The 27,999-nt window shown below is 39.3% G+C and overlaps 1 protein-coding gene and 1 long non-coding RNA gene across 4 annotated transcripts in view; one reads left to right on the plus strand and one right to left on the minus strand.

Annotated features, from left to right (window-relative positions):
* Positions 1–24,118, minus strand: part of LOC141752250 (uncharacterized) — a 423,479-nt gene extending 399,361 nt beyond the window's left edge. Inside the window, exon 1 of the long non-coding RNA XR_012590195.1 lies at positions 24,105–24,118. This is a non-coding gene — a long non-coding RNA (uncharacterized LOC141752250). The remainder of the gene's footprint in view (positions 1–24,104) is intronic.
* Positions 1–27,999, plus strand: part of tmem132e (transmembrane protein 132E) — a 451,229-nt gene that overhangs the window by 147,305 nt on the left and 275,925 nt on the right. The gene's annotated exons all lie outside the window — the stretch shown is intronic.

Below are 27,999 nucleotides of genomic sequence, written 5' to 3' on the forward strand. Positions count from 1 at the left end.
AACACTAAATTGTTCTCACACTGCCTTGGACTTGGTCTGGACTTGGTCTCGCCCTGCCTTGGTCTTTTTCTGGACTTGGTCTCACCCTGCCTTGTTCTTGGTCTTCACTTGGTCTCGCCCTACCTTGGTCTTGGTCTTGACTTGATCTCAACCCCTCAAAATCTTGGTCTTGTCTCAGTTTCGATACACACTACAGCACTCACATGATGTATCTGAAAGCACACCTGCTGAAAGTTGAATTTAAGACAAAATCTCCATTCGCAATTACTCTCAACAACGCCTATTTTGTTTCATACAATCGGAGACGGTCTTCCCAAGAAGAACGTATGAGTGGTGTCGATCTTCTCATCTAACTCTTGAGAACGAGCCAAATAAACGTAGGCTATTTCGACCTTTGAAACGGCAGTTTAGCAAACAGTTTCACCATCATTTGGTAGCTTGTTTTAGAGCTGTTCTCTTCTGCTTTCAATCATATCGCATGATCTTCATCTGTGATGAAGTCAAATCTCCATTCTTTTAAGTAGAAACTTTTAAATTGTACACACGTGGACATTTTTCTTGTGTGGTGTTACTTAAGTACGTAAGTTACGTGACAAATAAATCCACGTTGACTTTTGGTTTCACATGTGGTACAAACGCCGGTCTCCAGGGTGAAAGTCCGGTACGTTTTGACCCACCCATCCAGCCCAAACCTCCTCCCTACACGCCGTTAATCGCTCTTTATATTTCCTGGTTTATGATTACGTTGATTACACACAAATTGATGTTGTGGGATATGTACGTATTACAGTGCGTTACTTTTTGTAGGTATAGCTACAAACAGTATATGAGACCAGTATGAACAATACCTGACATCATAATTAATTTATGTGAGCAGTTAAGTGTTTAAACAGACAAATAGACTTCTTAAACACACCTAAGATATAGAGATCTCCTTGAATTTTAACGTTTATCACTTTTATCGAATATTCTTAAATTAGGAATGAAAAGGTTCACACCATCTAAAAAATGGGGTAAATTATTTGTCAGATTGACATACTTTCATCATGCTAGGAATGAAGTCATCATCAGAAATTCATTTGGTGGTGGGGAGTTGTCTTATTGCTGCAGCCACATCTGTGATTAAAGCTATTAGATTGTGCATTTCTGCATGAAAATATCTCAAAAGGCAAATGAAAAAAACAAACAAACACGCCTTTACAAGTAAGTCCCTAGAGTAACACCTGGCATTGCTATCAAGTGTCTTATTGGGCGAGACATACAGTACAATGTGTACATGCAGATACCTTTCATCGAGTCCTCGTTAGCTTTGTAGCTGTTTGTCTATTTTCCATCACTCTACCTGTGAAGCATCTTTAATAAATCAGGAAGAGATTTTGTTACTGCTTTCGGGGATACATATATCCTGTTGGGATCTTCACAGGAGGCAGCTGAAAAAAAAGGTAAACTGCAGTGCTTTGGAGTTCCTCTTAGCAACATGCACGTCTATCAAAGAACACATGCTGAGTCGCGTTTCTTTGGTATTCAGTGCAGTGAGATCCACCTGGAATATAATCAGATGGGGATCATCTAGCTGTCCTACTCTACGTCTGGTGAGAGCTTTACAACATCACAGACTTTATGACTTTATACACATACATATCATTATTTTTTAAATATTCCTTGAGAACTTATTAATATTTACATTTTGGGCTCTGTAAACAACTACAGCTTATTATCTAGATGCTTGCTTGCAATACATGCAGTTAAATTAGAGGAATGCTGTGTTTTTAATAGCTGGGTGGTCACACTCACATTTCCATTTCCTCAGGGAAATTGTAATGGTAAAACATTTTATTTTAGCTGCTCAATAATCTCCGCGGATATTTTTTTTTCCTTTAGCAGGAACAACTAATTAAATAACGGATGTTTTACTAACACATTACAATTACTTTTTTATTTCATCCATTTTTAGATAATGTTTAGGCTGCAAGCATTTTCAAAAGAACATTTGTTTTTTTTAGCTTTTCATTTCTTGATGAATTTAATTTCTTGTGATTGTTCGTACCTTCTTTAATGGATATACTTTTTAATTAAAACAGTTAAGGATTTGCTCAAACAAGATTAAGCAAATAGAACAAAATATTCCACTTGACATTTCATCAGGGTTTTCAAACTAACATTTACAGCTGAAAGGATTCAAGTTACAAGAAACTTGATTTAAAATCACATTTCTTCCATATGTAGGGATACATGTGACTTACTTTGCAAAGCATTTGATATTCATTGATTCATTTACTCATTTATATTTACTTTACTATACTTGTATTATTGTAATTATTATTATTATCATTATTATTATTGTAGTTATTGAATTTATCAACATTATTCATATTTATTTATAGATTTATAGATTTATTGATCCCCATACGTTTACTATTTTTGACATTTCATAGACTAAACGATTAATCAGGCAAATAACTGTCAGAAGAATCGATAATGAAAATGACCATTGGTTGCAGCCCTGCCGGTATTTCTGTCGCATCCAGCCGTACTGTAGAACACACCCAAAGCTCTTTGAGTTGAGCTCAAATAATCACCTTGTGTGATCGTTGATGGAGCGTAGCTTTTCAAAGCACCAGTCCCAGTGGGTTTTTTGGTCTGTCAGCACTATCACCTCCTCCTCCACCCCAACCAGGAAATTACACTTGTCAGCACCCTGACTGGAGTCTGCTGGATTTGGAGAGGAGGGATCAAAGCCACTCAGGGCACCGGCACATGGCCACTGGGCCCCATTAACACTCTCTCTAACTTAAATTTTCCTCGCCCTTCTCACATCTTCAAAAGACCTGTCTCATCCAATTCTTCTGCACTGTCCATGGCAACAGATGACATTGGAACACAATAGCATCAAGATGGGAAATGCAGGGAATATGGAGGATATAGAGGCGATGATATTTCAAAGGAATCTGAAATGTGAAGAAAAGGAAAGGAAATAGGAAATATTGTGGTGAAGCAAACATCTGTGAATGAAGGGAAATCTTTGTTTGTTTTCTGACGGTGTTTTTATGGGAATGTGAATCTTTCAGATCAATTTCAGCAGTTCCTATGATTTGCATGTTCCACATTTTATCGTAAGCGTGTCAGGCAGGGTGGGACTCACACTGGTCTGGTCTTGGTCTTCTTGACTCAATCTCATCCTGCCATGTTCTTGGACTTGACTTGGTCTCAACGTCTCAAAGTCTTGGTCTTGTTTGGTCTCGGTACACTCTGTTCTTGGTCATGACTTGGTCTTGCCCTGCCTTGGTCTTGGTCCTGACTCCGTCTCGACCCGTCAAAGTCTTGGTCTTGTTTGGTCTCAATACACTCTGGTCTTGGTCATGACTTGGTCTCGGTTTAGGTGGTCTTGACTACAACACTCCGACTCAGATGAGAAATGGAAAGCAGGACGCTTCCAATAACAAAATCTTGACGAGTTGTCTGCACATTCTGCATTCAAGTGCAGAATCTGATTATAGAGATTACGTTGACTCAAACAAGCCAAGACTCCTGCCCCTTCTGTCCCCATCAATTTAAAAAGTAGTGCTCGACATATAAAGACAAGTATTGGACGGATAAAAGTACCGGATTCTGCTCTTTTTTTGGAGTAGACTTTGGAGTTTGAAACGCATAACCTGACGAGCATCATCTATCACAGTTTCTTATCTTGCAGTGCTGTCAACAGGCTGCTTTAAAACAGGATGAAACAGCCCTCAGATCCAGCTGCTATCAATGTCTGGAAAAGCCTCTCGGAAAAGAAAACAGTGCTATTAATAAGACGCTTTGGTCGTATAGTAAAAAGGGAGTAACACCAAATGGTCAAACACGGTCCCCCTTCTGGAATGAGTCATCACTTTATGGGATTGTTGTGATGGAGCGGAAGAATGCAGTCGCTTGTTGATTGATCTGAACCTTATGTGCTTGACAAGTTCTCCAGCCAGCTATGCAGACGTTGCCGTCACTCTTTGAAACTTCATTCCCTCAGACTTAATCCACAAACATCCCGACAGCAAAACTGAAGCTGATGTTTAAAGCTGCACTGGGTGAGATATAATGTAAAGCTGCACCTGTCTTAAGGTTAATAAAGCACAGTGATGAAAGAGTGAAGAGGGGGAGAAAATCAATTGAAATGTTGGCATGGACACTGAATGGATATCTTTAGTAACAGGATTTGATGAGTCAAAGCCTGACAGCTAATTGCTGAGCAATCTCTCACACAGCAGTGAACAAGCATAAGCAATATTAGATTTCAAACCACCCATTGAAGCCCGAAAACTTCATCACACTAAAACACATACTGCACTTCTTCATGATGCCTGAAAATGCTGTTACCAACTATTAAAGACATCTCTTACAGTCAATTACACCCTATCTACAAAGAAATCTAATTGGGATTGAGGTCAAGGCCTCGGTGTAATTATGAGGATGTATGCAATTATATGTGCAAACTTTATGTGAAGTGCTAGAAACTTGGGAGTTCAGATGGAAGTCCAAGGTTATAAAGGACGCACAGGGGAAATTAATGCACCAGATGTTGACAACTTATCATTCTTCTGTATTTTGAAAAGTTTTAAAACAGTTTGACTTTGTACAAGTTAGAATATGCAATAAGATAGGCCCACACGTACATATACTGATGCGTCCAGTAATGGTGGCATATTACTGTATTCACAAGACTGATGTCTCACATGGTGGCAATTTTGCTATTCTTAGAATTTAACAAGTAGTCAGGCTTGAGAACCAAAATGATTGACCACATTTAATGCATGAATGTGCAAAGGAAGTTTAATGATAATCTGCAAGGCTTCATTCTCTGCAGAGCAGGAATGTACTCGGTTCCAGCGATGCTATTATGTCTTTTATACAGCTGGAAAATTTAGCAAGATTGTGGCACTATAGGGGAAATGTCAGGAGGTCACTGAAATTAATCAAATGTATGTTAGAAGGACGACTATCCACAATTAAATACTTGGAATGTCATTAGTTTTCAAGATGCCTTGGTTAAGAAGAAAGAGAAACGCTAAACAAAACGTATGGGAGTTATTGAAATCACTGTGATTCTTCCTCTGGGCCTGTGAATATTCATCCCAATTTTTAAAACAAAAGTTTGACATTTTGGGACACTTATTCGCTCTCTTTCAGAGAGATCATAGATATCACTCACATGTCTCTACACCAAGTATAAAGCTAACGCCAGCAGACTGTTAGCTTAGCTTAAAGACTGGAAACAGGGGGAAAGACTAGCTTGACTCTATCCAAAGGTAACACAGTACCTCTACAGCTCCGTAATTAACACATAATGTAGAAAAAACTAAGAGTAAAAACATTGTTTTGTTGTTTTACTGAAGGTTATGGGCCAAACTATTTTTTGGCAAGGGCCAGTTGCCAGGCAACCAGCGGAGACCCCAAATAGTCTCTTACATAACCCCTTGTATTTTACATTTCCCAACATGTCAAACTATTGCTTTAATGGCAATGTGGAGACGGGGATGCACTTGTGGACGCATCAACTGTCCAACAGACCGATTAATTAGTGCAGTGCATTATTTATGGCTCTTCAGTTTCTGTGTTGTGAAGACGAAGTCGAAACACTTCAGTTTCTAAAATGAGTCATTTTTATTTCTTACATTCTTCTGCATTCATTAACGTTATCAAGGTAGAAGCTCTCCATATTGAAAGCAATCAACTTTAGCAACCTTTCTTATTACTTAATAAAACATATTAATCTCATAAAACATATGAAAGCACTTCTATGAGAATGTTGTACTTTACAAAGAGCATTTCAAGGTCAATGATTGCTCCCATATTTAATGTTTCTTTGGAGATCCACCACATTTACAGCATAAGAGCCAGTAGAGTGTTGAAGAGGCATAAATCCTCGATGCTCTTTCTCATGGAGAGTTTTAACTGTGGGAGATTGTTGGATTATTGGTCTGTTTATAGTGCACGCAGACCAGACTTGGTAATTATTATGGAGGAGCACGGCTACAACACAGGGCTTATTAAATTACTCTGGACCATGCGTTTACTTCGGATTTAGGGATGATAAAAGATGTGTGTCCTGTGGGCTGAAGACTAATCATTTCAAGTGAAGTGAAGTGAAGGTCATGTTGGCTTCAGTGTGAGCTCCAGACACAATGTTTTCAAAGGAAGAAATGCACTTCAGTGCCTTTTTTGATATACCCGCTACATTACACACTGGCCTTAGCTCTGTCTTATTTCTGTCTTGCTACATTTCATGTTCTTTGGTATGACTCTTCATCACAGTTGGTCTCAAATAATTGTCAAATATCCGCCCACCCTTAGATGATTAATCAGAATATAAAAAAAGCAGTTAAATGAAATGTTTAAGACACATCTAAGATAGTATGCAACCCTGTCTCCTTCAAAATGATGTTCCCGTACAACTAAACTGTATTTTCAAGTACATTTCAAGGAAAACAGTTTCTCCCAGATTACGGTCACAGTTTTAAACACATGGTTAACGTTGTAGATTGGAACAAAACACAAAAAAACGACTTCGTTAGGTTTAGGCAACAAAACTACTTATTAGGTTGAGTTAAAAAACATAATGGTTCGTCTGAAAATGACTGTTTGTTACGTTATTAAGCTATGGACACGGGGCATGAACCTCGGCCTGCTGGGTGAAAGCCCTGCGTTTGTTTGACCCATTTGTCCGTGGACATCCGCTGACTGTGATATGAAACTTATTTGTGATATCAAAAACAAACGTAATCTGCGACAAAATATGTTTCCCTCAGAACTTTATCACAATGCAGTTTCAGGGCTGACAGTATGATGTAAAAGGTAGGCTGTTCTCATACACCGTTCGTAGCTACACCTACGAAAAGTAATGCACTGTAATTCGTGTATATCCGTATGAAATCAATTTGTATGTATTGAACCAGGAAGTATAAAGAGCGACAAAGGCGGCGTAGGGAGGAGGTTGGTGTTGACAGGTTGATGAAAAAACCACGAGATTTTGCCCAGTCAAAGTCAATTATTTTAATATGTCACGTAACTTCCGTACTTAAGTAACGCCACTTCAGCAGTTATTTAACCAAAACCACATCTTCTCCTAACTTAACTAATTTCCTGTGAAGACAGATGTTTATTTTGAAAAGACTATGCATGTAACGTGCGATAAATAACACGTGTTGATGGACATCATAGGAAAGCACACAAAAAATTAGTAATAACTTTCCGTAAGATATACGGACCATTGTATGAGGATATGTTGTAAAATGTTGCAGTAGATATTGGCACATCTGAAAACCATCTTTCACTTTGGAGTTCTTGCTGAGAAAATGCACCACTTCCATTGAGACGGTTTGACAAAAACTGTCAATATTTTCTAGCCCTCATGGTTTGACAGCATGGGAACATTCAGAAAACTCAGCACCCTTGTTTACTTTTTAAACGTATACTGCATGACTATGATTTGGTTAATGACACATCATTTTCTTCCATAACATCAACACCACCTTCGGTACTGAAAGCAACAAAAATAAGGCTACTCTAAACTTTTATTTGTATATTTCTTATGTGTTCTCTTAAGAGAAACCATATCGTGAGTGAGGCTTTAATGCTATCATTAATAATCTGCTTTCTAACACTAAATTAACATGTAGATATATGTATACATCAATGCACATATATAGCATAACACATTACCATAACATGTCTTTAGGGGCTGATGAAGTCATTGATCAATTATTCAGTAATTACTTGGCCAGTTCTTCAAAACTCTCTCAACACTCTGGCCGAGCAGAGACACCCACGCTCATCTACAGTGCTACATGCCAGCAAATCCCACTACTCATATTTTCGACTTTAATACTAGGAGCCGGTGACTTCCCAGCAAAATACTTTTGGTACGAGCTGATGACAGTAAAGAGCGAGATGTCACAGAATATCTCAATAACTCAATATACAGTACTTTTCTCTTTGTCCTTCATCGCTTTAACCTAATCCAGTCTATCATCAGACCCATAAAACATGGGCAAAATAATGTTGCAGAAGGAGAGTTTAGACGTAGGGAGTGGGCATTGTAGTCAACCTTTAGGTCAGTTTGTGTAGCAGAAGTCCTCCTGTGTGAGTCAATAAATCTGAATATTCATACCCTGTCTTCACTTCATTTAGAGGTCTGGCAACGGTGAACTTCGTAGGGAAATTGGCTGGATTACTCTATGAGAGACCAGCAATATGTTTAAGTTTTAGTATTATATTATATTAGTATTAGGTAGTGCTATTTCTCTGTTCAGCTGTAGTAACTCATTGCATCACTACCTAACCAAAATAAAAAATCAAAAAAAATCAAACAAATTCCTTGTTTATTCCTCCTTCGGCACAAAAAGTGCAAAAACAGCATTTAAGCTTTAAATGTTTCTGCTTGAGAACTAAGTTTTGGTTACCTTATCTTGGAGTAGCTGAGAACCTAGATAGTCTGACTTTTCTGTACATATCATGCTTTTGGATCTGAAAATAGTGAGCCACAGTTTATTGTTATATTCCTACTACCCAGTTTTTTTGTGGTTTCTTACAAACTGCTGTTGCCAGAAGAGTAAGATCCCTGACTTCCTGTGCTAATTGCTCGAAGGTTACAGTCGGGGCCGGCCCTAGGTATAGGTGTTATAGGCGAACGCTAGGGGCGCCCCAAATGAGGGAAGAAAAATAATTAAAAATGTGTAACTTTAACAATTTTTTTTCTAATACAATTTTTATTATTCTATTATTTTGAAATATTACAAAAAAACAAACATACCGACGTATAGGCCCTATTTTCCTGCCCGGCACATATTCAGGTATTTGGGGAATAACCCACAACATTATTTAGTGTAATTGTCCTGCATAGTATTTACCATTGAATGAGACAAATGTTAGCTTACTTTCAACAATAGTAACATTTGCTAATTTAATAAATAGCAAAAGTTAACGTCAGTTTCTCCAACCTTAAATTCATAAGGTGAAGTTGGAAAGCCTATTCAGGTGTTTGGGGAAAAACCTACAACACAATTTTGAGAAAGGCAGTTTTTCCTTTAAGTGGGATCTGCATAGCTTAATCTTAACGACATAAAGATAATCAGTTTCTGTGAGAGCGTATGAACACACTGATTGGTGGTGGAATTGGCTGTGATGGAAGAGGCACCAGCTAAAATCTGGCCTTGGACACCAAATTGGTCAGGACCGGTTCTGGTTACAGTACATGAACTCAACAAGGTAGTGTGTAATATCTTTAAGTCATTTTGAAAATTAACTTTCGACCTGATGCATATGCCCCTCCTGACTGTCATGAACGACTGCTCAAATGTGCTTTTGTATGTAAGACTAGAAAACAAAGCTGTTCTAAATCAAGACGGCCCCACCCCGTCCAAACTGTACTGCAGCATCAATCACAAAAGCAAAAAGGACAGACAGCAGCCCAAACCAATAGAGGCATCAGTCTTTAAAACATAATGCATGCATTCTCTGCAGAGCCAAGTTGTTAAAATGTGCCATCAATCCACATAATGCAGGCTGCCTCGTCTGGAACATTGTAATCTCATTAGCACTTTTTGGAAAAGGTTTCACTACCAATGAAACAGGTCAGGCATAGTCATGTGGTCAGATGCACACATGAGTAAACTCAAGGGGAAAACACAGTGATAATGTACTCTATAAAATGATAGCTTAAATTGGTGCCAAAGACCTTAACACAAACGGCAAGCAGCTGACATAACAAAGGGTTCTGTAAAGAGCCTCTGTGTCCAAACATCCATGACAGAGGTGAAACAGTTTGTTACAGTATTTTCGATATGATTCCAAATATAACATGACACTCTCATTGGCTTTTTTTCTGGTTGAGAGATTCAAGGCTTCAAGGTTGAGCAAATTAATTTAAGAGTCACTATGTGTTTAGCTGTAGCTTTTCTCTGCCCCATTTACTATATTGAATGAAGCATCAGTGTGGGTTTGGCAGCTGACATAAGGTGCTGTGTGTCTCTGTGTGTGTGTTATGTGAGCTCAGCCAGAAAGTACAGCACAATTCACAGTTTGCTGCAGAGTAATCCATGGCGCCGTGATAGGATTGGTAGCTCCTTTTGGAGATCTGCTGAAGTTTCTAACATGCATCTAAAAGACTTTTACTAATTTGTCTTATCAGTCAGCATAGTAAGCTTACCCCCCCTGCTTGCTGATGTGAATTAATGCCACCGTACCTTCATATTCCTTGCTGAGCACTCCCAAATTGATCATAATCCTCAGGGGAAATCCAAGAAGGTGGAGACGAGAATTAATTCATGCAGAAAATTTGTCCCGAAACTACTGGCAGATTTACCAGAAACAAATGTATTCACCTTCTAAATTTTGTTGAATAACCACATGCAAAAGAGGAGAGATTCATTATTTTCCACAAGATGTGTGTCTACATTTTGGTGTACATTTTACTCTTTGGCGTACAGGTAACTTTTTCTTGCGCACCGGCACTTCTAAATCGTACTATTTGGCGTACCGTGACTTTTTCTTGCGCACCGGTACTTCTACGTTTTACTCTTTGGCGTACCGTGACTTTTTTTTGTTGCGCACCTCTACCTCTGCCTCTACATTTTACTCTTTGGGCGTATTTTTTGTTCACGTCCTTTTTGTAAAATAATTAGTGAACTGTTTGTCGTACATTTTTTTTAAATTTGCGAACAAATATAATTAATGAAACATTATTTGAAAAAAATCTGAATCTTCTCTTTTGATTTACATAATATGATTTCAGAGGGAAAACATTGCCAGAGCAATTAAATATTCAGGTGAAGGCTGTGATATGTGTAAATAATAAAATAATCATTTAACTATTTATGGCAAGTTTTATCTTTAAACCTTTTAGGTGTTATCTTTAGTAATAATAATGATGTAACATTGCAGTTTTAAATCAAAAAACCTTCAAATTGTCTTGGGGGAGGACCCCCAAACTCAATATCTCTTAGTATATTTTATTCACTGTAGAAAATCAGAATGTAATACTGATTGCTGATACCGTCCGATACACATGCCAACATGTGAATAAGGGAAGTATTGGCACCTATTTTCTTCCTCTTCAAGCACTGCTTAAAACTGTAACCCCGAAACAAGTGATGATTGCAGGAATAGAACAGATGCCCTCACATATGTTTCAGCTGTATGTCACTGCAGAGGCCTGCTGTGTCTCTCACATCTACAATGTATTTGGTGTGCAGTTCACATTCAGTTAATATATTCATGTTGATGGAAAGTTGACCTGGATTTGATTCGCAGCGCGTTTAGATCTTCTTCATTTGCTCCTGTGATTTTTATTTCGGTTTTCTTTTCTACATTACCAGAACATTTTGGAAGACACACGCCAGATTTGAACACCTCCTAACCACCACCTAATATTTTCCTCTCATGCAGGCACAGCTAACTTCTACTATCTCAGTAATAACCACGATTTAGCTAGAGGCACTGAGCATATTCTGTGTTATTGTAACCTAAAGGGAAGAAACTATATTTCCTTTTCCTTTGATAACAGGCATGTTTTATAATTTTAGCAGCATGACTCATACGCAATCATGCCACAGTATATATTAAAAAAGTAGGCTAATTGTAGGCCTAATTACTAACGTTGAATGCTGTCTTGGGAAAAAGAAAAAAGATTAATTTCCAGCTCCCAAGAACATCAAGAGCTTATAGATTTCAAGTGGCAACGACTCAGTCTATCCTAAGGTCACAAAAAATGCTTTAATGTATCTTGACTTCATTAGTTGCTGAGATTTATGGTTTACAAAACTCAAGTCAAGTGCAGGAGGGGACTTTGTCAACTTTAAGAGGTAAAGAAACAGTCAACGCTGCAAGCACTTAGAAAGATTGACCGAGTCCGTCCAATGAAAAGAACGTACCTCAGTTACAAGCTGTTTCACTGATCAACAGTTGGTGGCGGTGATGAGCGAAGAAATGTAGAAATGCAAGAAGAGGACTGATGGCTAGACTGATAACAATACAACTCCACAGGGCTATTGACTATTTGATTATATTAATTGTTAAATCATTTTTCAAGCAAAATTGCCAAACATTTATTGGTTCAAGCTTCTAATTTTTGTGGAGTTGCTGCTTTTTTTTGTTTTATGTCACCTTGGACTTTAGGAAATACCATTTTCAGACATTAAATGTAAGCAAAATGAATAATTAATTAATCAAGAAGTGAGTTGTACGATGTTGTATTAGCTCCATTGTAGGTCGTCACTAGTTTTCCAATTGTTTTTGGGGGTCAACTTACATTTCAATGACTAACATTTCAACATGGCTGCTGTCTGTTTGATGTCTGTTTGTTTGGTTCTCCGAAACATGCAACATGTTCTGTGTGTTTGTTCTGTTTATTTACTCTTTGCGATTAAAGTTACCTCCAGGGCAGTCTATGTGGCCCTCATGTTGGATTTATCAAAGCTTTTCACAACATCAACTCGTCCCTGGATTCCCTCTCTCACCTCTGTATCCCTAATCCCTCCCCCAGTAGACCCCCCACCCTGCTCATCCCACCCCGCCCCGCTGCGCTGTGGCCTGCATGCTGGTGTCGAAGGGAAGGCCTATCCTGTCGCTCCAGGCTCTACACAGTGCACAGGGAATTATTGCTTTGCCCTTAATGCTGTAGGTCACACACAGAGCCCCAGCTGAGGCAAGCCGGGGAGAGAATAACGGAGATGAAGAGATGGTGTAATCCAATGGGCCTTACTGTTGGGACACTCAAACAGGCCTAGATTGACATGGATTGCTCTCTGTGTCCCGACTGCTCTTCCCATCAGCAGCATTTCCTCCGAAAATCAAACAAACTGATGTTTTTGGAAGCGTAGGAGTCCCAGCTGTTTCAGGATCTGCCTGTAAACCTGTGTTGGTGCTCTCAGACGTCGGGTCTAATGCAGAAATAATCTCTTCCATTTCTCTTATATTTTCTATAAATATTCTGTTAACTCCAGATGCACCAAAACCATCCACATCTGCTCTTACCCAGGTGTGCTGAATGATGAATCCCACTTGACTCACTTATTATAAGCATAGTTAACACCCCTAAACCATATATAAGGACATGTATTAGCATAGATAACACCCCTAAACTCTATATAAGGACATGTATTAGCATAGATAACACCCTTAACTCTATATAAGGACATGTATTAGCATAGATAACACCCCTAAACTTTAAATTAGGACATGTATTAGCATAGTTAACACCCTAAACTCAATATAAGGACATGTATTAGCATAGTTAACACCCCTACACTCTATATAAGGACATGCATTAGCATAGATGACACCCCTAAAATCTATATAAGGACATGTATTAGCATAGATGACACCCCTAAAATCTATATAAGGACATGTATTAGCATAGATAACACCCTTAACTCTATATAAGGACATGTATTAGCATAGATAACACCCCTAAACTTTAAATTAGGACATGTATTAGCATAGTTAACACCCTAAACTCAATATAAGGACATGTATTAGCATAGTTAACACCCCTACACTCTATATAAGGACATGTATTAGCATAGTTAACACCCCTAAACTCTATATAAGGACATGTATTAGCATAGTTAACACCCTAAACTCAATATAAGGACATGTATTAGCATAGTTAACACCCTAAACTCAATATAAGGACATGTATTAGCATAGTTAACACCCCTACACTCTATATAAGGACATGTATTAGCATAGTTAACACCCCTAAACTCTATATAAGGACATGTATTAGCATACCTTCAAGAGAAAACATTGTCGAATCCCAGAAATCAAGAGATTGATTGCGATCGATTGACAACCCTGCTGAAAGATTCAGCAAAGTCTTGAACTCCATTTTTACTTTTGTACCTTATATTGATTGAAGTATCTGGAACTGCATCTTGAATTTTTATTTAAAAAAAAAGTGTTTTAAATCAAATGTGAAAGTGAAAGTCATCCAAAAGAGGAAACCTGTGCTTTATTCTGGAAACTGCTCTTCACCTGATCTATGGTTGAATGAGCCGTTGGAGGATATTCTTGGCTGGAAAATACTGTTGACATTTAAGTTGTGATGCCGCTTCTCCAGTTCAGTATATCTGAATGTTCCAGTACTGACACGTTACTGTTGTTGAGGACGTCTGAAGGTCAGCGTTGAGCGAACATCCTCAACATTCAAACGGGCAGTTAGGTTTGAGATAAACTGTTTTTAATACATCAATGTAAGATGCCACGTCTGATTATGTAATAGAACCTATTATCATAATCTTCAACCGAGTGAAGTGTATTTAGTCACATCTTTATTTTCCTGCAAGGAAATTGTGTTTTGCAGAGAGACACAACAAGTTTTCACAAATTCTCTAAAAATGGTGCGTACCAGATGACTCATCCAAATGATACCGGAGCAGTGCGAGATACATTGTTGTACGTCAACAGGAGAGGCTGTAATTTCCTGTTCAAATTAAGAATCCAAACTGGGGGAGAAAAATACAGTCTCTGGCTCTTTTCTGATAAAAGACTTCAGTTTGAACTGGCTTCAAAGGAATCCCCGGAATAGCTGAGGGTTTTTCTTTCCTTTCCTTTCCATTTCCATCTCCACCTACATCTCTATCTTTATCTTGTTGGCTTTGTTTCTATTTCTCCATCATATATGACTATTTTAAAAACAGTGCATTGTCCAGTTGATAAAAACCTAAATGATTCGACAGCTGTGCTGATGGAGAAGAAACTCCTCGACAAACCTGCCGAGCAGGAACAACCCTTAAAATCTAAATTAAACCCTGAACCAAGTCTTTTTGAAGAAGTGAGGTCCAGTCAAAATGTGCTCACAAAAAAACAAAACACTCACTCACAAGATGTAAAACTCAAATTAGTCCTTACAAACATACACACTCACACACACACTTTACAGTTCTCTGGCGTTTAGCTTGCTTGGTTACAGGCCTGCGAGCTGTGTCACATTTGTGGGAACTTATATGAAATATAAATATACTATATGCCAGGAAAATGGTTATGACCGGCGGCCAAGTGTCTTTTTTTTTTTTGGATGGATGCGTCTTGTCACTAATGCCTAGTTCATACTCCGTGACTTTAGCCCTGATTTTCTGCTATTCGACATTTTTTGGAGCTCCCGACAAAAGCCCCAGATCAGAGGCAAATCCGCGTTGGCTCAGCGCTCGAGCACTGAACTGTTCAAAGGCACGTCGGTGCATCGCAGACACATCCCAGATATCTAGCATGCTAAATATCTGGCAGGGAGTTACAGCCAATGAGAGCTCCAGACACGAGTTGAGGGGAAACCTGGATGAGGAGGGTGTTGGATGGGTGTTGGATGTTTGCATGAATAAACAGCCCATTACATTCCGAGAGGATCATACTTGGGCTTTGTCACGGCCATCGGCGTTTGATATCGCCTCACAAGGCACCCTTTAGCGCCGGTATGAAACGCACAAGGTGGATGGGTACAACAAACACAAGATGTACTGTACATGTGACTTCTGGTTTTCACACGGGACACGAACACGAACACCGGTCTCCTGAGCTAAATTCCTGTGTTTTTTGACCCACCCATCACCCATCGTACACAGTTACGTTGATTACATATGAAATGATTTCATGGGATATTTAAACGAATTACAATGCTTTTACTTTTCGTAAGTATAGTTACAAACGGTGCATGAGAACAGCCTGCACATATATATGCTATAACGTTACTGCTAACTTCATACTCGCCGTCAGTCACACACTTACATTTTAGTAAAACAAAAAACATCTTAACATCAATATATAATTCCCCGATGCTTAGGCCCGGTGGGGAGTCAATTTAGGACCGACGAGCTCGCAATACACTGGCGGAAACCCTGCTGTGAAAAAGGTATAGCTTCTAAATGCACATTATTGCAAATCATAGTCTTTGACCATCCTTTTTATGAAAAACCTGTTTTTTTCAGCCCTGACGTTGGTTCGGTCACTGGCAGGAGAGTCTGCTTTTCCCACGGAAAGTGACAAAATTAAGATTTTTTAAGTGTGAAAATTCCCCACGAACCTCCTAAACATGAAGACAAAGATATCTCAGCAACCATAGTAATCTGGCTTCTTTTTGTCCTCTTGTCATTAAGCCTTGTGAGGTTTTACTGCTGCCATTTTACATGACGGTCCTGCGAATACACACACTTTGGAGCTGCCAATGTGCAACGTCACCCTACTGCAACTCCAAGTAAACAACAGTAAAGAAAGTAAAGGCCTGATATCGTTTCAACGCTACTTGACTTTAATTGGCCAGTCACATATTTCCAGATAGTACTTCCCCAGCAGACCACAGAGAGAGAGGAGACAGCGTTAATACGGCGATAAGGCATCATGATGGCGACTGCGGTCTGCAGCAGCAGCAGCAGCTGGGTTGGCGAAGGCTGATGAAGAGAGATTGCCGATGCTCTTAAACCTTGAAGAATGAAACTGAAGATAACTTGATATCCGTTCTCCCTGCGGCTGATGTGTAATGATCCTGCGTGACTGACACTAAAAAAAGCATTTTCTATGAACTGGTAGTCTGACTCTCAATATACTGCCTTTAATCAGGCCCACAGCGAGCAATATTCCTTATCTTGTGTTCAGACTCAGCTTAGATCTCATATCGTCTCACCTTTGGGGAAAAAATAAATTAAAATGTTGGCAGTGGCGTTTTTTTCTGCTGCTGTTGTGTACTGATGGCAGATATCTGAGGCTCCCTCGCTTTTAGCTGCGATGACAAGCACACTCCTTCAATGTCAAAGCCCCCCCAGGGCCGTATTAATCAATGGGCATTATCCCAAAATCACATTAATGGTTCTCACTTAGCCAGTAGTGTAATCTTTCACTTTAGCTGCTTGTCATCTGTGCTGCCACTGGAGGAGTAATACTCAGCAATGCTGGTGAGGACAGGAGGGTGGCACACCCAGACAGATCCACCCCCATGAACCAAAACCAAATAGAAGAGCATCTGAATTATGGGATATTAATTAGACACTGCAGACGGGTGTTCTATGGGAAATAGGTGTCAAGCAAATTTACATTCATTCCCCTCCGCGACACATCTCAGGCCGCTACTAATTCAGCCAGAGTGGAAAGCCCATCCCGTTGACCATCACTCAGTTGGCCTCGACACACATGCCTGCTGTCTTTCAGGTGCAAGTACTTATGAGGAGCTATGCTGGTGCCAAATAGTCGCAGGTCAGACTTATGAAAGCCACAATGCAATAAGTAAAATTACAAAAATACAGAGTTTTAAGTTTTAACGCCACTCATTTCTTTAACACATTAACGCAACTTGGAACTTTTAGGTTGTAGCGGGCTCAGTTTTAAAGCTAGAGTGAAGATACTGGCATCATATGAAACCAAAAAACATAATAAATCCATTGGTACCAATCATGTCTTAGTAGCTTGTCGCAAAGGAGGTTATATAACGCTCCAAACTTATGCAACATTTTGGCGAGGGTAAACTGCCATGGCCATTTTCAAAGGGGTCCATTGACCTCTGATCTCAAGATCTGTGAATGAAAATGGGTTCTATGGGTACCCACGAGTCTCCCCTTTACAGACATGCCCACTTTATGATAATCACATGCAGTTTGGGGCAAGTCATAGTCAAGTCAGCACACTGACACACTGACAGCTGTTGTTGCCTGTTGGGCTGCAGTTTGCCATGTTATGATTTGAGCATATTTTCTATGCTAAATGCAGTACCTGTGAGGGTTTCTGGACAATATTTGAATCATTTAATGAAATAATTTGCAGCCGTATTTTGCTGCTGGTCCTCTCAGGTGTAACTTTGTATGCAGCTACAGAGAGAAGCACCTCAGGGCCTGCTAAAAGGGCACACCGTCTTCAGGTATGTCAAACCATAACCCGGTATCAGTGGGCAGGCTGTATTGTGTTTTATTTTCAGTCATCCACACAGTACAGTGCTACATAATGCAGCTTAAAGAGGAACACCACCTAAATTCTAATATGTTATTTCCATGGTGGAGGGAAGTTCAATCAATATGTGTGAACATGAGCTCCTCTCTCTCTCTTTCTCTCGTTCTCTTTCTCAAAGATAGAAACCAGAGAATAAAGTCTCATGATGTCATAAAGTATAATCAAGTGTGGAGCTGCTGCATAGACGATGAATGGGAGACTGATTTTGTGTTTTATTTATTTTAATAGTCTTCTCAGTTGTGAAACAGAAAATGTACCCATATACTCAGAACATCCCCTCTGGGTGCTCTCAGTGTCATTGATCCAAAAACTAATTCATGGAGCAGTTCCAGACTTTATACTTGATTACATCACACATTTGAGTTTTAGCCCTCTAGCACTCTATTTTTTGATTTCCAACAATTATGAAAATGAGATAAAAGACATTAAACAATTATTGCGCCACATCCCGTTTCACAATAACGCTGTTGTTTGTCTCGTGTTATAAATCTAGCCCACCCATTTCTTTTACAGCAGTGCGCTTTTGCCCCGCTGTAGCGATGCCGGCAAACCCACCCGACCCAACACATACCCCGTCTCGTTTACCATGCTTTCTGGGTGTGACTTTTCTTGCTGTGTCATCACCATTCATATCTATAGAACCAATGTACTTATGATTAAATTGTTTACAAGAGCACAGAGTTCTTCAGAGATCTAGCCTCTTAATTTTGCTTTCAAAGTGCACCAGATTGATGCATTTCACTTTAAACTGTAGCCTACAAAATGTTCTTTCTAAATGCACTTTTCTAAATGTTGCTAATTGATTTCCAATAATAAATATATACATACATTTGCATAACGCAGCATATTTGTCCACTCCCATGTTGATAAGAGTATTAAATACTTGACAAATCTCCCTTTAAGGTACATTTTGAACAGATACAAAATGTGTGATTAATCGCAATTAACTATTTTGAGTGATTGACGGCCCTAATATATGCATACTGAATATTGCTCACTGTTATGTGTGGGTATGCACATTGAATCCTACATAGAAAAGGTGAACCCCAGTAGTAACAATGAGAACTACTATATTGAAAGGCAGTAATAGGAGGATACACATTCAATAGCTATTGCTGAAAAATGCAGCCCATGAATAGTATTGAGAAATCAGTTTATTCTATAAAGTTCACTTCAATGTTGATGTGCCTTTCAGCCTTTTCTAGGTGTTTGGTGCACTCATGGTATCTTCATCCGATGATATAGAAACTGAAACACACTCAATTGAAAACCTCAAAACAGATTTTACTGGTTTTAATGAACCACTGCAGCCGAGGGCTTTTCTGAGTGTCATCATGAGAGCTCTATCTGAACATAAACATGGATGTTGCATTGATGTCAACGCTGACAATAAAGGAAGGATGCACCAATTACCCAACCTTCTGTCTGTGCGTATGTAAAACAGAAACATTGATATGATTGAATTCGACCAGTTCATGATTTGTATTTTCTGCCTACTTGTTAGCTTCACAATGCCACAAGTCTTGTGAATGGTCTCGCTGTGAGAAACATCTGGCCTCCCCAGAGATGGAAACACTGCTGCACCACTGAAACACTCCAACCAATTAGAGCAATGAGTCATCTGCAGTATTCACAGTGAGCTGCCGGGCACAGGATGTGTGACACAACTTCATCCATCTGATTGTCTTGATACAAATGAGATAAACGCCGTGTTGTGCAGTTCATTATGCAGTCGCCAAGATTCAATGCTACTGGAGATATAACAAGATACCAGAGTTATTACACATCAGCCATACATAGCATACAATTGTTTATTCAGTTTCTGCTGTGTCGAATCGAGAAACAGGCAAAAAATGATTTTTTGGCCACTTGGAGACAGCAGAAATCAGAATCAGAAATACTTAAGTGATCCCCGGTTGGGGAAATTGGGACGTTACAGTTGCTCTTATATAAGCATTAGGAATATAAGAAAAATTTAAATAAAGGAGTATGTCAAATTTACAAAGTGCTAAAATTTATAACAAGATATGTAGAGAATATAAACAAATAATAAAAATAAGAAATGAGAAATATAAGAAATATGTACGAATATGCGCCTCAAGCACATACAATATACACGGTATATATAAGTAAATAAAACAAAAAAATGCTGAGGATTGGGATCTATTAAGTGTGTTAAATATAAATTCCCAAAATACACTCACATTTAATCACATGTTAAAGGACCAGTTTGTAGCATTTTGGGGAATCTATAAGCAGAAATGGAATATAATATTCATAACTATGTTGTCATTAGTGTATAATCATCTGAAACTAAGAATCATTGTGTTTTCGTTACCTTTGAATGAGCCCTTCATATCTACATAGGGAGCGGGTCTGCTTCACTGAGTCCAACATGTGGCTCCATCATGTTTCTACAGTAGCCCAGAACGGACAAACCAAACACTGGCTCTAGATAGGGTCATTCACGTTTTGACGTTTTGACATTTTGGCGTCGACCACCGTGGCTCTCCTACACACTTGGCACACGGGAGAAGTTTCCGCTGTTTGGAATCTGCAACCTCATCGCTAGATGCCGCCAAATCCAACACACTGCACCTTTAACCACCACACAGAAAAGTGTTAAATGTATTAACCACATCCACATTTTGTTTAAAAACACATCATAGAGTGAGGCAGGTTGGGAAAAGGTGAATAAAAAAAGGTAAATTGCAACCTTTCTTTGCACCAACCCTCTTCACTGAATCATATGTGAATGATAGTTCACATTGTCAGTACGTTCTACTCCACTCAGTCTTCCTCTCACAGTGCCCCTGATGTGACTCCAGCTTAAAGAAAATGAATACGTTCATTTCCTTTTCTCAATTCATCACGGGTTCTTTGCATTATGGGTAATTGATTTGTATGCTAAGTGATTTTCCCCTCGTCATTCACTATTGACCTTCGGAGTAATTCACGGGGTTAAAGCATCTCGGCACTTATTACAATATAACATAATGTATGCCTGAGGGAGGGAACGGAGTGCAAATACGTCTCTGTCATCTGGCTTTATAGGAACTGTTAAAATCATAGTTTATTGGTGTACTTTGAATATTTGAATTCCCCTCTTACACTCAGCCCTCTGTTTAACTTCCATTAGTGCTCTTCAGTCTAAAATGACATCTGTATATACTATAAGATGAGCATCATTACAGCATTTAACAATCCAGTTCAGATGTATAAAACAACCCGGGAACGTTGGGAACAATCAGCATACACATTTGCTATCCAGTGCACACAAACAGAAGTTGTACGACTCAGCGGCACGGCTGTGAAAAGGGAGAAAATCACTGTTATCACCTGCGTTTATCAGTGCAGAGCCCGGGAAGTAATGCCGGTACCTCGGTATCTAACAGCGGGGGGTGATGAAGATCTGCACACATTACCTGAGACAGTTGATTACCGCACCACCCACGACGATGATTTACAACGTCCCGGACAATGCATTCATCATTGTTTGTTTTACACAAACAGCGCGTGAATACGAATGCTCGAGTCCTGATATGACTCTGTGCAAGCCTAACAGGGAAGCTGACACCCTCCGTATTATCTCTTACGCTACACACATCCATTTAGGAGATGAAGACTTATTAAAAAGTGTGGCGTTCATGTGAAATCAACCCCTCGACTCCTCGACGGTGTCCTGGTTATTAAAACATGAGAAATGTTTGCATAATGGATCACATCAAAACATCATTAACCATGCATACATTCACATCTCATTGAATTTGACATTATTCATGTGATTTATATAATGATCTTTCATCTTGAAAATGTCATGTTCATTTTTGACATTGGGTTTCATAAGCCACGTATGTCTTCAGCCAGACAGAAGATCTATATTTGGAGCACGATAACAGTGTATTGCTATTCCATGACAGATGCAACCCCTCTAATTCTTTAATAAAAGAAGAAAACATCATTACAGGGTGAGATTATCACAACAAGACAAATCCCCCTCATGTGATTGTGTCTGAACTGAATTTTTATCTCCTCGACATCTCTGCAGTTAATCACTCATGTGTGATAGCAAATCAAATTAATCCGCACAATTTGTTGTGACTGGGTCCGGGATTTAATTTTCTACTGTTTGTATCTGTTCCAGTGTTCTTAAATTAAACTTGACCAACCCGCTTTGCAAGGAGGATTATACAATCTTTTTGTTGCACATATTCTGCCTCCGTTCCCTCACACTTCCTTCATCTTTAATTAATAATTATGTAAAACTTTACTTTGAACTGACACTATGCAACTTTTGAAAAGACTAGGGGCTGTAATTAATGGATTATTTCCATCGTCTATCAATCTGTTCATTATTTTCTCAATTAATCGATAAGTTGTTTGGTCCATAAAATGTCAAAAGAAATGTTGAAAAATGTTTCCCAAAGCCCAAGATGACGTCCTCAAATGTCTTGTTTTGTCCACAACTCAAACATATTCAGTTTATTATCATAAAGGAGTAAAGAAACCAGAAAATATTCACATTTAAGAATCTGGAATCAGAGGCTTTAGACTTCTTTTCTTTAAGAAAATGACTCAATCCGATTAGGTTCAAGGTTCTTTACTTGTCAATTCCAGCAAAGCAGTCATTGACATTGAAAATCTTTGGCCTCAGGTTCCTTCAACAGTGCACATAAAATATGTTTGTATATATAAAAGGGGAAATCACACAAGTAAAAGTAAAAGCAAAATGATAATCTAACGCATTAGATATATTAATTGGTAATCAAAATAGTTGGCGAGCAATTTAATAGTTGACAACTAATCCATTAATCATTGCAGCTGTAGAAAAGACATAAGTTGAATTCAACTTCTTTTATCCATCCTCTTTCCTCTGTGTTCCTCTTCTTTTAGGGGTTTCAGATTCATGATTTGAAGAAACGGGTAATATTTTATACAAATTAAGGACAGAGGAAGACTAGGACAGAGAGTGCGTTCTCTTCATCTATTCACAAGTATTGTTTGGGGTCTTCAAACAGAGCTCTTCTGTATGTTTCAAAGTCGAGATCAAAGACGAGATGATCAAGCATTTTTTTCTGCAGAGAGGGCCCTTAAACTTTGGAACAAGTTGCCGGGGGGAAATATGAGGAGCCAACTGTAACTTTTTTAAAGACACAACATAAAAGTCATTTTTTACAAACTTGAGATTGTAATGAAAATGTATTATTGCTGGTGTTATGCAGCATGAATTCTGCCAGTGTGTTGTCTGGGGGCTCAATATGTGGTGAAGTTTTCACAGACTTTATTTGCAACCTGAGCCTTATTTTGCAAGTTTAGACCATCGCAATGATTGAACACAACCTCCGAACATCATGGCTCAGGTTCAAGATAACTTCAGTTCTCCTTTAATGGGGCTAACAGAGCAACCCTTCACTCTGTTTAAGCTGATACTGGGTCTTTTTGAAACTGTTAAACAATACAGTATTGTATACCTTGCATTTTGGTGTACATACTGTACATCAGACCGGCAATACGTCATCCAGAGTAGGCTCTCTTGACCTCAAACAATCCTGTGTCCCTCATAGACTGTAACAGAGTAAAGAGAAGTTGAAACATGTCTCTAAACTTCTACTTTAAACAAACCGCAAAAAGTTGTGTCGTTGGTTGCACCAACAATAAATCAAAAACAGCTGATCTGTTCCCCTGCTGTGTCCTAAAAAATATTTACTAGAGGGGCTTTATGGCTCCAAGCTATAGACCAGACCAGCATGGTCTTTATGGCTCCAAGCTATAGACCAGACCAGCATGGTCTTTATGGCTCCAAGCTATAGACCAGACCAGCATGGCTTTATGGCTCCAAACTATAGACCAGACCAGCATGGTCTTTATGGCTCCAAGCTATAGACCAGACCAGCATGGCGTCATCTCCGAGGCTGCGCTCCCTTTTGGGGGAAAGAAACTCGCTGTCATCGGAGAGAGGATGCTGAAAAGCTGTTGTGTAGTGTGAAGCGAGGCTTTCACACTGAGATCTGAGGCTCATACGATACGTGAATATTCACTGTCAGTGTGCTAAATGATGCTGGTGACAGTGACTAGCATGGCTAGCTGACGTTGAGTGGGAGGCTGCTGCAGTAATACAGTCATACATTAACATTATAGCAGCATCACACTGTTGTCTGTCGCCAAACAGTTGGCCATTAACACATTGGTTATTTACAGACAACACTTAACCTAACAGGATTCAATCAGATATGTAGAGATGTCTGGATAAGCAATATCCGGCCACTGTGTTGGACAGGGGAGGACTGAAGGGACATGGCGGCGACCAACCTTCATTTATTAAGGTATCACCAGCGCTCAGGTTCAAGCATGATTGCAAAATAATTATAAGACAAGTGCATAAACATTTCTTTAAAAAGAGATGAATGCATACAGACTCATCAAAATTGCTCTCAAGTATATAGGATCTTCAGTTTTCTTTCCCCCTAAAGGGGGCGCGGCCTTGACTCTTTGCGAAGTATGTGCCGGTCTGATGTATGGTCTTGTTTGGTGGTATGTTTTTCTTTTCTTGTGGAGAACTGATTAGCGTAGTCATAATGATGATTAAGTGGAGATTTGATGTTATTACAGTCAGGTTTTTCAGTCAGAAGCCAGGAATCAGGGATGCAGGTTTCTCCACCAGAATCATCCGCCCCTACAGACCAGAAAGCCATTTAGCCATAGGACATAATAGGCCTTGAGTGAATAAAACTGATTGTGCAGGTTTCCTGCAGTTCTAAGTGTTTATTCCAGTAAATTGCCCATATAGCACATGTAGGCGTGAATTTGAGCATGGCTGTGTGTCGGTCTATTAATTACAAATGTGCAGACGTTAGTGAATTAAATATGTCGCGGGGCACTAGTCAAAGTGTCCACCCTCGTTAACTTTTATTGACGTGTCACACAACAATGCATTTCAGACCTTGGCCCGTTTATTTGCACTGTCCTTTTTCTGCCAACCCACACCAAAACATTGCCTTATCTTTTACATCCAAATCACTCCAGTTTCTGTTTTTTAGCTGCAAACGTGTGCACGAGTGGTTCGACACGTGGCCCTCAGTAGCTATAGGTGGGTAGGAAAAGTGAAGTGTAAAACAAAAACATGTCTCATTATCCTCATGAGTGGTCAGTGCAGGACAGTTGTAAATATATCTGCAGATTACAAGCTTCTCTCTTTATTGGAATGTCCTTTGCTCTGCATGAACACAGCGATGGCAACTGTAAATATGGTTCAACGCAATCAGCAGTAGGACTGAAGCAGAGTTCAGCCTCTGGTGCTCTCAGACAGCAGGCGATGCCTGTTTGCATGTTAATTGGTTAAAGCCTGCCAGGCCGAGAGTACAGAAAATACTGCTGACTGACTTGGTCTCTTTATTTACTGCTGTCGGCCTGTGTTTTTTTTTTTCTGTTTGCGGGGTCTTGTACAGATATATGGCTGGTAGGGTAATGTTTTCGAGCACTGATGCATCTAGATACCGGGGCAGTGTTTATGAACACAAATTTGTTTATCAGCGGGCATCGCATTACATAGAGCTTGCAGTGGTTTGTCCACAGCACTGAGTAGACATGGTACTAAAAGCCAGAACAGTGTTTTTTTTAGTTCAGGCCATAGACTGTATAGAAAGATGGACGACATGACAGCTTCCCAAAGGTGATGCCAAAACATCTGGATCGCCCCCCTCCATGTTAGCGGATAGGAAATGGGCGAAACTAAAAAGTCAAAGTACATGTCAAATACATTTTTTCCCAAAGATAGTTTCTGTCATTTTAGGTACTTCTTATCACGCTGATGTACTGTATGTTCAAGTGTTCATTTTTCTGATAAGTTTGGTTTTAATAAGTTATTTGATGCTATAAAAAGGGTGTTACCGATTACACCGGACATTTTACAAGAAAAGATTACGCTCAGTATCTGTAAATTGCTTACTTTGATCTTTAATGTCGGGTGGCGGTGTGTCTGGCCTCTCCGGTCCAGCTTTAGCTACGAGGCCGCAGGTTTCCACCTGTCGACGCTGCGCCGTGCACACCGGCTGTGAACGCTACATCCTCCGCACAGCGATTGCCTCATTAACGTTATGGTTCCCTTTCTAGTATTGTGTTTAAATCTGAAATATTGCCAAATAGACGCTTTTGCTTTTTGCTTTGACACCAAATCCTACGCCATCGTCTTGTCTGTCAACTCTCTCTTTCTCATCCCGTGTGAGAACTCGCTCTGAGCTGAGACTCTGTATATAACAGACACTTTCACTTTTGGTTTGTAGCGTTTGTTGTCCAACTATGTATTGATAACACGCCGCTGATACGCCAAAATTAACTAACTGTTTTTTATTTCTATATAAAAAAAACAAAAGGGCGATCGGTAAGTAACGTAATTGGTGTATCACCGACTACCGCGACAAGCCTAGCTCACACTAACAAACTGCAGCCGTGCTCGCCTCTGGTGGGTATCTGGGTGGGACTTTGATACCGCGGTTCCAGATACTGCGCAGGCTCTGGCTCCAGATGATGTCACAATATTAAGATTGCAGCTCCGGTATCTGAGATATTTTGGCTTCACTTTTGTAAAGTGAGAGGAGTTAAAGACACGTCGTCCATCTATATTTAGAGTCTATGGTATAGACAGGCTGTGAAACTAAAGATGATGTCATATTTCCAATGTTTGTAGCGCTTCTTTACAATTTAATGACATCAAATCAAAGACACAGATGCCAGATTCAGTTCCAGCTGGATCTGGGACATTGTCGGCCTCAGACAAGTCTCGTAAGAGTGCAACTTCATTTAACATGTGTAGAAATAAACCTGAAGGTGCTGGGTAAAGTAATGTGTTAAATATATTTACATATCTTTTTCAGCTCGCAGTAGCATTGCTGTTTGACTCTAGCTTCTTTTTCATGCAAATTTTTAAACAGGTTTTGACATTTTGACACATTTATTCCATGTTGCTTTCATGACGATTTATATATTTAAGAGCATTTTAATTAGTTCAGTATAAATATTTATGTATGCATGCAGTCATCAGCGGTTACTAAGCAACAGTAGCTGTATTTGGGAGGAGACTGACTGGTGCTGCGAGGACAGATGTTGAGGGGGAAAAAAAAAAATTAAATGTACAAAAGTGAATTGGATGAGATTGGATTCTATGAAAAGTGGAGGTAATGTCATCATTTTGAATATAGGTCTGGGAAAATAGAATTACCACGGTGGGGACGTGCAGCAGAGACACCTGTCCACTGGTGTAATCTGGTTGACATAGTAGTCTTCATGTCTGTGAAGAAGACTATTACCGCTGTAATAAAGCACTGACAGGGTGTTTTATTTCTATTATGCTCTTTTCATTTGGTTCCACTTTTGTATTATTCTCTTTCTAAATCAATGTATCATTTAGTCTATGAAATGTCAGACGCTGGTGATAAATGCACATCGCAATATCCAAGAGCCCCAAAGTCATGTCTTCAATCGCTCGTTGGGTTCGACCAAAGATATTAGATTTACAGTGATATAAAACAGAGGGAAAAAAAAGCTCATTTGAGAAGCTGGAACCTACAAATGTTTGGCATTTTTGCTCATAATTTCTTAAAATAGTTAACAAAATGATTAATCGGCATTATTTCAGCACTAAATCCCATGACTGCGAGGTTGCATCGTGCCTAACCTTGCTTCGCCATACTCACTTTGCATCCTCTTTTACTTTGAAGGTGTCTCATTTATTATGAATGCCTCTGCACACCAAATCCTTGGAACATGTGTAATTCCATGCGGGGTCTGTTTCTAACTGGCTTCTAACTACTGACTGATACAAATAGGCCTTAAAGCCTACTCTGTAAACATTATTGAATCATAATTAAATCCGATTGCTCAAATATAATCAAATAATTGGGCTTTTAATTCCTAAGAATTTAACTTTTTTTCATAATGTTTTCCTCCATGTGAAGTCTAATTTTCCTCACTGTGCTGGGAGTGCACACTATTTATTAAAGCCAAATGTACCTCGCACACCGCTGTGATTTGGTTCCTCAAATTTGCAAA

The sequence above is a fragment of the Sebastes fasciatus genome, chromosome 16 (assembly GCF_043250625.1).
Source record: "Sebastes fasciatus isolate fSebFas1 chromosome 16, fSebFas1.pri, whole genome shotgun sequence".
NCBI classification, from domain to species: domain Eukaryota; kingdom Metazoa; phylum Chordata; class Actinopteri; order Perciformes; family Sebastidae; genus Sebastes; species Sebastes fasciatus.